The sequence below is a fragment of the Arachis hypogaea genome, chromosome 20 (assembly GCF_003086295.3).
Source record: "Arachis hypogaea cultivar Tifrunner chromosome 20, arahy.Tifrunner.gnm2.J5K5, whole genome shotgun sequence".
In the NCBI taxonomy this organism is placed as follows: domain Eukaryota; kingdom Viridiplantae; phylum Streptophyta; class Magnoliopsida; order Fabales; family Fabaceae; genus Arachis; species Arachis hypogaea.
This window is the reverse complement of record NC_092055.1, coordinates 2630070-2641650: the sequence shown is the minus strand read 5'-3', so window position 1 is coordinate 2641650 and position 11581 is coordinate 2630070. Positions and strand designations below refer to the sequence as shown.

At 35.4% G+C, this 11581-nt stretch overlaps 1 non-coding gene across 1 annotated transcript; it reads left to right on the top strand.

The window, feature by feature from the left end:
- Positions 1–454: 454 nt before the first annotated feature.
- LOC112787949 (small nucleolar RNA R71) lies at positions 455–562 on the top strand. The gene has a single exon (XR_003195336.1). It is a non-coding gene; the product is annotated as a small nucleolar RNA R71 (small nucleolar RNA).
- Positions 563–11581: the final 11019 nt, after the last annotated feature.

Here is an 11581-nt window from a genome sequence, read left to right as displayed (position 1 = left end):
GATCCTTCTATGAGAAATTAGGATGATTCCTCCATGAAGGATTGTAAGTGTTTCCATAGGATTCTCCCATGTAATTCACTTCTTCCATTGCACAATTCTCAGGGTCATAAGCTTCTTCTTCAGAGGAAGCTTCTTTAGTACTGCCGGATGCAACTTGCAATCCAGTCAGATTCTGAGAAATCAGATTGACTTGCTGAGTCAATATTTTATTCTGAGCCAATATGGCTTTCAGAGTATCAATCTCAAGAACTCCTTTCTTCTGATTCATCCCATTATTCACAGGATTTCTTTCAGAAGTATACATGTACTGGTTATTTGCAACCATCTCAATGAGTTCCTGGGCTTCTGCAGGCGTTTTTTTCAGATGAAGAGATCCACCAGCAGAGTGGTCCAATGACATCTTGGACAATTCAAATAGACCATCATAGAATATACATAAGATGCTCCATTCTGAAAGCATGTCAGAAGGATACCTTCTGATTAATTGCTTGTATCTTTCCCAAGCTTCATAGAGGGATTCACCTACCTTCTGTTTAAAGGTTTGGACTTCCACTCTAAGCTTGCTCAACTTTTGAGGTGGAAAGAATTTGGCCAAGAAAGCATTGACCAACTTTTTCCAAGAGTTCAGGCTTTCTTTAGGTTGTGAGTCCAACCATATCCTAGCCCTGTCTCTTACAGCAAAAGGAAAAAGCATAAGCCTGTAGACCTTGGGATTAACCCCAATGGTCTTAACAGTATCACAGATTTGCAAGAATTCAGCTAAGAACTGATGAGGATCTTCTAATGGAAGTCCATGAAACTTGCAATTCTGCTGTATTAGAGAAACTAATTGAGGCTTAAGCTCAAAGTTGTTTGCTCCAATTGCAGGAATTGAGATGCTTCTTCCATAGAAGTCGAAAGTTGGTGTAGTAAAGTCACCAAGCACTTTCCTTGCATCTCCACCATTGTTGTTGGATTCGGCTGCCATGTCTTCTTCTTTTTCAAAATTTTTTGTCAGGTCCTCTCCGGAGTGTTGTGCTTTAGCTTCTCTTAGCTTCCTCTTCAGAGTCCTTTCAGGTTTAGGATCAGCTTCAACAAGAATGTCTTTATCCCTGTTCCTGCTCATATGAAAAAGAAGAGAACAAAGGGAGAATGGGGATCCTCTATGTCACAGTATAGAGATTTCTTTATGTGAGTATAAGAATAGAAGAATAGAAAAATGAGATAGAGAGAGAATAAGAGGAATTTGAACGCTGAGAGAGGGAGAGGATTCGAATTATGAGTAGAAGAGAAGTGTTAGTAATTAAATAAAATAAATAGAAAGAGATGAGAGAGATAGAGTATTCGAATTTTAAGAAGAGGAAGAAGAAAAATATTTTTCTTTTTATTTAATTAATTAAGTTAGAATTTGAAAATTAAAAAAAAAGAAATAAAATAAAATAAAATTAGAATTTAAAATAATTAGTTAATTAAAAAGAATTTTGAAAAAGTGGTTAATGATTTTCGAAAATTAGAGAAAGAGAAAGGTAGTTAGGTGGTTTTGAAAAAGATAAGAATTAGTAAACTTTTTAAAATCAAAACAAACAAGTCAAGTGGTTAATTGAAAAAGATTTGAAAATCAATTTTGAAAAGATAAGAAGTTAGAAAAAGATTTTGAAATTAAGTTTTGAAAAAGATATGATTGAAATTTATTTTGAAAAAGATTTGAAAAAGACATTTAAAAAGATTTGATTTTGAAAATTAAAGTTGATGACTTGACTAACAAGAAACTAAAAGATATGATTCTAGAATTTAAAGATTGAACCTTTGTTAACAGGAAAGTAACAAACTTGAATTTTTTGAATCAAAACATTAATTATTGGTAAAGTTTTCGAAAATATGAAATAAAATTAAGAAAAAGATTTTGAAAATTTATTTAAGAAATTCGAAAATACTAAGAAGAAAAATGAAAAAAAAATTTTGATTTTTGAAAAAGATTTGAAAAGATAAAATTTTTAAATTGAAATTTCGACTTGACTAACAAGAAACAACTAAATTTTAAAAATTTTTGACTAAGTTAACCCAAAATTTCGAAATTTATGAGTAAAATAAGAGAAAGATATTATTTTCGATTTTTTTGAATTAATGAAAAAAGAGAAAAACAACAAAATGACGCAAGACATAAAAATTTAAGATCAAAACAAATAATGCATGCAAGAACACTTTGAATGTCAAGATGAACACCAAGAACACGTTGAAGATCATGATGAACATCAAGAACATATTTTTGAAAATTTTTAAGACAAGAAAGACATGCAAGATACCAAACTTAGAAATTTTTAATGTTTAGACACTATGAATTCGAAAATGTATATGAAAAATAAGAAAAGACACAAAACAAGAAAAGTTAAAGGTCAAACAAGGAAAATCATCAAGAATAACTTGAAGATCAAAGAAGAACACAATGCATGAATTTTCAAAAATTTGAGAAAATAAAAAAGATGCAATTGACATTAAACTTAAAATTTGACACTAGACTCAAACAAGAAATACAAAATTTTTGGTTTTTTATGGATTTATTAATTTTTTTTGTATATTTTTTGAAATTATTTTGGAAAAGAAAATAGAGAAATTCAAAATTTTTAATAAGAATTCCAGGATTCGTACAATGTTAGTCTAAAGCTTCGGTCCAAAAGAATTAGACATAGCCAAATGGCCAGCCAAGCTTTAGCAGTGCATTACATACAACAGCCAAATAGATAGGAATCCAACTGCTCCTGCATTGATAAGTGGAAACCTCAGTCCAAAAGATTAGACATGACTTAACAGCCAGCCAGGCTTCAACATATCTCATGAAGCTCTAGAATTCATTCTTAAAAATTCTGAAGAACATTTTTTTTGTTTTTTTTTTGTTTTTTCGAGAATAAAAATAAAAAGCTTAAACATAAAATAAAATTACCTAATATAAGCAACAAGATGAACCGTCAGTTGTCCAAACTCGAACAATCCCTGGCAACGGCGCCAAAAACTTGGTGCACGAAATTGTGATCACACTTTTCACAACTCCGCATAACTAACCAGCAAGTGCACTGGGTCGTCCAAGTAATACCTTACTTGAGTAAGGGTCGATCCCATGGAGATTGTCGGCTTGAAGCAAGCTATGGTCATCTTGTAAATCTTAGTTAGGCGGATTCAAATGGTTATGAAGTTTTGATAATTAGAAGATAAATAAAACATAAAATAAAATAAAGATACTTATGTAATTCATTGGTGGAAATTTCAGATAAGCGTTTGAAGATGCTTTGTTGCTTCTGAACCGCTGCTTTCCTATTGTCTTCTTCCAATCATGCGTGCTCCCTTACATGACAAGCTGTATGATCCTCTCGGATGAAAAATACCAGGTACGGTTTCTGCACGGCTAATCAACTGTCGGATTTCTCGTCTCAGATGAAAAATACCAGGTACAGCTACCACACGGCTAATCATCCGTCGGTTCTCACTAGCGTCGGAATAGGATCTCTTTATCGTTTTGCACACTTTCACTGCGCCCAACATTTGCAAGTTTGAAGCTCGTCATAGTCATCCCTTCCCAGATCCTACTCGAAATACCACAGACAAGGTTTAGACTTTCCGGATCTCAGGAATGCTGCCAATGGTTCTAGCCTATACCACGAAGGTTCTAATCTCACGGATTCGGATGCTCTGTTGTCAGGAGAGACGATGCAAATTGTGGATTAGAGACCCAAGAGAATATACTCCAGCTGTCATCCAATGACTACGTTGAACATCATGTAGACCGCTTGTGGTTGTCAGGCATGCGGATCTTGGCTAAGCGAGTAACGAAGATAATGGGTGATTGTCACGGGTCACCCTTTCATTCTGACTTAACTGAATTAAGTACGAGAGTATATCTTGGAGAAGAAGTAAGCGTGAATTGAAAGAGAAACAATAGTACTTGCATTAATTCATGAAGAACAGCAGAGCTCCGCACCTTAATCTATGAGGTGTAGAAACTCCACCGTAGAAAATACATAAGAGAAAAAGGTCTAGGCATGGCCGTGTGGCCAGCCTCCAAATGTAACATAAGATGATCAAAAGATAAAAGTATAAAGTTGTGTGAATTCAATAGTAAAAAGTGCTATTTATACTAAACTAGTTACTAGGGATTACAGAAAATAAGTAACTAAGTGCAGATAGTGCAGAAATCCACTTCCGGGGCCCACTTGGTGTGTGCTTGGGCTGAGCATTGAGCTTTACACGTGCATAGGCCATTTCTAGAGTTAAACGCCAGCTTAGATGCCATTTTGGGCGCTTAACTCTAGTTTTGGTGCCAGTTCTAGCGTTTTATGCCAGAAAAGAGTCTCTGGCTGGTTTTTGAATGCCTGTTTGGGCCATCAAATCTTGAGCAACGTATGGATTATTATATATTGTTAAAAAGCCCAAGCTGTCTACTTTCCAACGCAATTAAGAGCATGCCAATTGGGCTTCTGTAGCTCCAGAAAATTTACTTCGAGTTCAGGAGGGTCAAAATCCAACAGCATCTGCAGTCCTTTCTGAGCCTCTGAATCAGATTTTTGCTCAGGTCCCTCAATTTCAGCCAGAAAATACCTGAATTACAGAAAAACACACAAACTCATAGTAAAGTCCAGAATTGTGATTTTTGCATAAAAACTAATAAAAATGTAATAAAAAGTAACTAAAACATACTAAAAATTATGTAAAAATAATGCCAAAAAGGGTATAAATTATCCGCTCATCAAGTGTCTGAACAGAGAGTTGTGATGCCATAGCCCTGGAGTCGCGCGAGTGGTCATGCGTACACGTGACCGACGCTCACGCGTCAGTTCCTATTTTTGGCCACCCACGTGTACGCGTGGGCGACGCGTAAGCGTCGAATGGCTATTTCAGTTTTCACGCATACGCGTGATGCAGGCGCGTGCGTCGACTCCATTTCCTGTTTTCTATTTTTCTTCTTTCTTCTCTCCTCTCCTACTCCTTCTTCTTCTTTTCTCACTTTCTTCTCATCCTTATTCTCTTTCGTTCTTTTTTACATACTGCATTTGCATACTTTTCTTCATTGCATTTTAATTTTATTCATATTTTTATCTCCTTTTCTAATTTCCTATTTTACCATTGGTGTTAAATGTTCTTATTCAACTGTTGTATCTTTTCTTGAATTATTTTGGTACTTCATGACTTGTTTTACTCTGATTGGGTAATATTGTTCAAGTCAATGCTAATCTTTTATGATACCTATATTCCTTTCGCATTGATATGAACTTATATTGTCTTTCATGACCCACTATCTCTTTCCCATTGTTGCAATTTTTGCACTATTGATATGCCATTTGCTTCTACTATTTTCTCTCTTGCATGTTGTAGCTACCATGTAATTGAGACCCTCATTATTTGGCATTAACCCACCCATATACTATTTGTTTTCTATCTTTGTTTCTGTGTTACCTTTCTTTTCTTTTCTCTTCTTTCAGGATGGCCATCAAGAAGGAAACGGAAGACTTTTACCTGGGGCGACAAACAAGTTCCTGCGCACATTCTTTGGACAAAAAGCATCAGTTGTAGCCACCCGTTCACTTGCACATCTATGCATGCACCGAGGACGGTGTAATCTTTAAGTGTGGGGAGGTCGATACCGACTTTTGTGGTTTAGTTACATTCCTGTCTCAACACTAATGTTTAATTTTCTTTGTTAGTTCATTGTTGCATTTGCATGTTTGATTGCATGTTGTTTGATTTTGTGCATATTTTACCACTACTTGGTTGAAGTGATGAATTCTTTTTCAGGAAACTATTTATAGCATTTCACTAATTTGAATTAAAATTTTTTTGTTAAACTTGTTTGAAGAATTTATTTTGGAATATGGTTTAGAGCTCGAAAACACAAAACCAGTAAGATTTTAAGCCTATTTAATTGGTTGCATTTTGTCAACCAATACTTTGTTTGGTGTGTGTTGTTCTCTCTATAACTGTGATCTTTGTCTTGCTTAATTCTATATTTCCATTATTTGATGTATGCATGCACTTATATGATTGAGGCCTTGTTTCACTGAGCTTACATACCCATATGGCCTTAACCTTTTCATTATCCTTTGTAAACCAATGTTGAGCCTACTTATCCCATTTATTCTTTACTTTAGCTCATCACTAACTCTAAGCGGAAAACAATAATGTCCTTAATTTGAATCCTTGGTTAGCTTAGTCTAGTGAGAATATTCATGATTTAAGTGTGGAAAAGTTGGGTTTGCCAATATTTGGTTCGAGAATTGGGTGTTGTATATTCTTGTGAAAATGTGCAAAACAATAGTTGAGCACATATTATTGCATTCAATAATTTAATCATATGCATTGAGAAAAAAAAAAGAAAAGAAAAGAAAAAAAAAGAGAAAAAAAAGAAAAAAAGAGCAAATAATAAAAAGGGGACAAAATGCCCCAAAGTAAGTGTTAGTAGCAATGCATGTGAGTTGTACTCAAAATTGGGATCCATGAATATGTGAAAAACATAATTAGTGGGTAGTTAGATTTTGCATGTGATTATATGGATTGTCTTAAGTTAGGTGGGAAGTTTAGGCTAATTAAGGATTCAGATTTTAGTCCACTTGACCAAATACAATCCTACCGTGACCTTAACCCCATTACAACCCTTAAAAGACCTCTTGATATGTGTATTTTGTGCATTAAATTTCTATTGATTGATAGAAGAAGAGCAAGTCTTAGAAAGCAAGGTTAGTAGAGAATTGAGAGAATCAAACCTTAAACACTTGAGTAATTAGAGTGTATACACTTCCAGTGATGGTTCGATGCTCGATTCCTTATTCCCGGCTTTCATGAGCTATCTTCTTTTGCAAGTTTACTTGTACATTATTTCATGATTTGAATTAATGAGATCCAGTTTATATTTCTTCTTGAAGGATTTGTTTACTTTTAACCAAGTAGGTAAAAGCATTTTGCATTTAGTTGCATTCATATAGATAGGTTGCATTTCATACTTTCTACCATTCCTCTTCACTCTTTTGGTTCTCTTGAGCTTAGCATGAGGACATGCTAATGTTTAAGTGTGGGAAAAATGATAAATCCCATTTTTAGGGTTTATCTTGTGCTTAATTGAGTGAATTTTATCCACTATTCTCACACTTATTGATAGAATTCGCATGTTTTACATTTTCCTTTCTAATTTTGTGCTATGACGGAAAACATGCTTCTTTGGCCTTAAATTTGCTATGTTTAATCCTCTCTTATTACCATTCGATGCCGTGGTATGTTTGTTAAGTATTTTTAGGGCTTATAGGGCAGGAATGGCTTAGAGGATGGAATGAAAGCATGCAAAAGTGGAAGGAATACAAAAAATTGAAGGAATTGCTAAGCTGTCAAGCCTGACCTCTTCATACTAAATCGATCATAATTTGCTAACATCTAGGTCCGAATGAGGCAGTTTCAGTTGCGTTGAAAAGCTAACATCTGGGTCTTCAAAATGATATATAATTTGCTATAGTTTCCATGCAGTTAGGCAACAAGTACGCGTGACCTTGTGAAAGTTCAACGACGCGTACGCGTGGGTGATGCGTACGCGTGATAGAGCCACATGCTGCACGTATCAGAAAACACTGGAGGCAATTTCTGGGCTCTTTTTTGGCCCAGATCCAAGCCCGAAAACACAGAATAGAGGCTGTAGAGTGAGGGAATCATGGATTCATGAATTCATTCACATAATATTAGGTTTTAGATGTAGTTTTCTAGAGAGAGAGAGGCTCTCTCCTCCCTCTAGGTTTTAGGTCTTAGTTTTATTCCTTTTCAATTTCAGAATTCTATCTTGTTTTAATTTAGTTTCTCTTCTACTTTTAATTGTTCTAGTATTCTAGTTTATTTATTTTCCTTGTTGATTACTTTATGTTGCCATTTTGGTTTATGAATTCTCATGTTAGATTTGATTTCCCTTTTTATGCAATTTGAGGTATTTCATGTTTATTGTTTCTCCTATTATTTGTCATCATTGATTTTGCAATTGTTGATTTTAGATTTTACATTCTCTTATTGCTTTTCTATGCTTTCATTTTGCGCCCACCAAGTGTTTGATAAAATGCTTGGCTGGATTTTAATTTAGCTTTTTATGTTCATAGCTTGGATTGAGTAGTTAGAGACTCTTGAATTGTCAAAGTCTCTTGTTGGTTGATGATTGAAACTTGCTAGTTGACTATGAGCTTCATTAACGCTAGTCTTTGACTAGGACTTGTGAACTTAAGTTAACTTTACTCACTTGACTTTCCTTCATTGTTAGAGGTTAACTAAGTGAAAGCAAAAGGCAATTACCATCACAAGTGACTATGATAATGGGGATAGGACTTCTAATTATCAATCCTTGCTAGGACTTTTTCTTAGTTGTTATTTTATTTCCTTATTATTTTACTTTCTTGTTCCTTATTTCAAAACCCAAAAAGATACAATCTCATAACCAATTATAAGTACACTTCCCTGCAATTCCTTGAGAGACGACCCGAGGTTTAATACTTCGGTTATTTTTATTGGGTTTGCTTTAGTGACAAACAAATTAAATTTGATTGAGGTTTAATTGTCAGTTTAGATCTATGCTTACAACGTGATTACTTTTGTGAAATTCTTTACCGACGATTTTCCCCCATCAATCCCCCAAATAAATTAATGAAAAGTTAGTCACTATAATATATTTTACTATTTTTATAGGCTATTCTTAATTTTTAAAGACGATATAGCATTAAAATATCTCCTCATTTCTTTTGTATCCTTCTTTATATGCATTAAGTAGTTTTCACATTCTCATATTATGTACTTGATCCACTGTCAAACAAGGAATAAAAGAGAGGGTGGAGGAGTGATCAGAAATGACAAAGAATGCTATTATATACATGATAGTAGAAATCTAATTCAAGCTGGTCTAAGATCTTTTGTGTTGTCCAAAAATAAGAAGAATGACCGTCAATAAGATCTGTCAATCAACCTACTACCAAATCCAAATAAAAATTATTTTAGCAGAAACATCTAAATCCAATGAACTAAGAGTGCAACTGCCACTAATTGAATAAGAATTAAGATATCAACTTGAAAGCATAGGCATTAGATTGGAAGGTAAAATAAAAATCTCACATTTTGGATAACAGAAATGTCAACTGGTTGGATTCTAGCTAATTCTTGAGAAAGCAGACTGCATAATATAAAATCTGGTCAAACTATAATTAATTAAATAATAGATTAAATATGAGAGAATATGATTAGAAAATTTAGCAATCAGAATTTGGTGAATTAAATATGATATTTGGATTCAGTGGTTTTGGTCCAAAAGTGGGCCAAACGAGCCACATAAGTGAACCGGTCCCAAGTAGACCCAAACCCACATATACAAGCCTTCACATTAAGCCATTTCAGCATCATTTCTTCCCCCTTTGAGAGAGAAAAGAGGAAAAGGAATTGATGAGCGGATAATTTATACGCTTTTTGGCATTGTTTTTAGTATGTTTTTAGTATGTTTTAGTTAGTTTTTATTTAAAATTCACTTTTCTGGACTTTACTATGAGTTTGTGTGTTTTTCTGTGATTTCAGGTATTTTCTGGCTGAAATTGAGTGACCTGAGCAAAAATCTGATTCAGAGGCTGAAAAGGACTGCAGATGCTGTTGGATTCTGACCTCCCTGCATTCGAAGTGGATTTTCGGGAGCTACAGAAGCCCAATTGGTGCGCTCTTAATTGTGTTGGAAAGTAGACATCTAGGGCTTTCCAGCAATATATAATAGTTTATACTTTGCCCGAGATTTGATGGCCCAAACCGGCGTTCCAAATCAGCTCAAGAAATTCTGGCGTTTAACGCCGGAACTGGCACAAAGGTTGGAGTTAAACGCCCAAACTGGCACAAAAGCTGGAATTTAACTCCAGGAAAAGTCTCTACACATGAAAGCTTCAATGCTAAGCCCAAGCACACACCAAGCGGGCCCGGAAGTGGATATTTACATCATTTACTCATTTTTTGTAAACCCTAAGCTATTAGTTCTCTATAAATAGGACCTCTTGCTATTGTATTTTCATCTTCGGATCATCTTGGTAGCTATCTTCGATTAGTCTTATGCTAGCTTAGATCATGGGGCTGGCCTCACGGCTATGCCTAGACTTTGTTCTTATGTATTTTCAACGGTAGAGTTTCTACACACCATAGATTAAGGTGTGGAGCTCTGCTGTACCTCAAGTATTAATGTAATTACTATGGTTCTTCTATTCAATTAAGCTTATTCCTGTTATAAGATATCACTTGTTCTTCAACTTGATGAATGTGATGATCCGTGACACTCATCATCATTCTCACCTATGAACGTGTGCCTAACAACCACCTCCGTTCTACCTTCGATTGAGTGTGTATCTCTTGGATTCCTTAATCAGAATCTTCGTGGTATAAGCTAGAATCCATTGGCGGCCATTCTTGAGAATCCGGAAAGTCTAAACCTTGTCTGTGGTATTCTGAGTAGGATTCAGGGATTGAATGACTGTAACAAGCTTCAAACTCGTGATTCTGGGGCGTTAGTGACAGACGCAAAAGAATCACTGGATTCTATTCCGACATGATCGAGAACCGACAGATGAATAGCCGTGCTGTGACAGAGCGCGTTGAACATTTTCACTGAGAGGACGGGACTGTAGCCATTGACAACGGTGATGCCCAACATACAGCTTGCCATGGAAAGGAGTAAGAAGGATTGGATGAAGACAGTAGGAAAGCAGAGAGACGGAAGGGACAAAGCATCTCCATACGCTTATTTGAAATTCTCACCAATGAATTACATAATTATATTTATCTTTATTTTATGTTTTATTTATCTTTTAATCATTAATCCTCTATGACCATTTGAATCCGCCTGACTGAGATTTACAAGATGACCATAGCTTGCTTCATACCAACAATCTCTGTGGGATCGACCCTTACTCGCGTAAGGTTTATTACTTGGACGACCCAGTGCACTTGCTGGTTAGTTGTGCGAAGTTATGATAAAGAGTTGAGATTACAATTGAGCGTACCATGTTGATGGCGCCATTGATGATCACAATTTCGTGCACCAAGTTTTTGGGGCCGTTGCCGGGGATAAATGAACAATAATTTCGCATTTGTTTCCAGCAACAACAGTGCCAAGTTTGATCCGGCAACAACACCAAGTTTTTGGCGCCGTTGTCGGGGATTGTTCGAGTTTGGACAACTGACGGTTCATCTTGTTGCTCAGATTAGGTAATTTTATTTTATGTTTAAGCCTTTTTACTTTTATTTTCGAAAATTTTAAAAAAAAATTTATTTGTTCTTCAGAGTTTTTAAGAATGAATTCTAGAGTTTTATGATGATTTGTTGAAGTCTGGCTGGTTGTGAAACCATGTCTAATCTTATTGGACCAAGGTTTCAACTTATCATCACAAGAGCTTGTTGATTTCTATCAATTTTGCTGTTGTGAGCAATGATCTGCTAAAGCTTGGCTGGCCATTGGCCATGTCTAGTGTTTTGGACCGGAGCTTTCACTGAAAGCTTGGCTGGCTGTGAAGCCATGTCTAATTCCTGGATCGGAGTCTTAGACTAGCATTGCAATGATTCCTGGAATTCTCATTAAGAA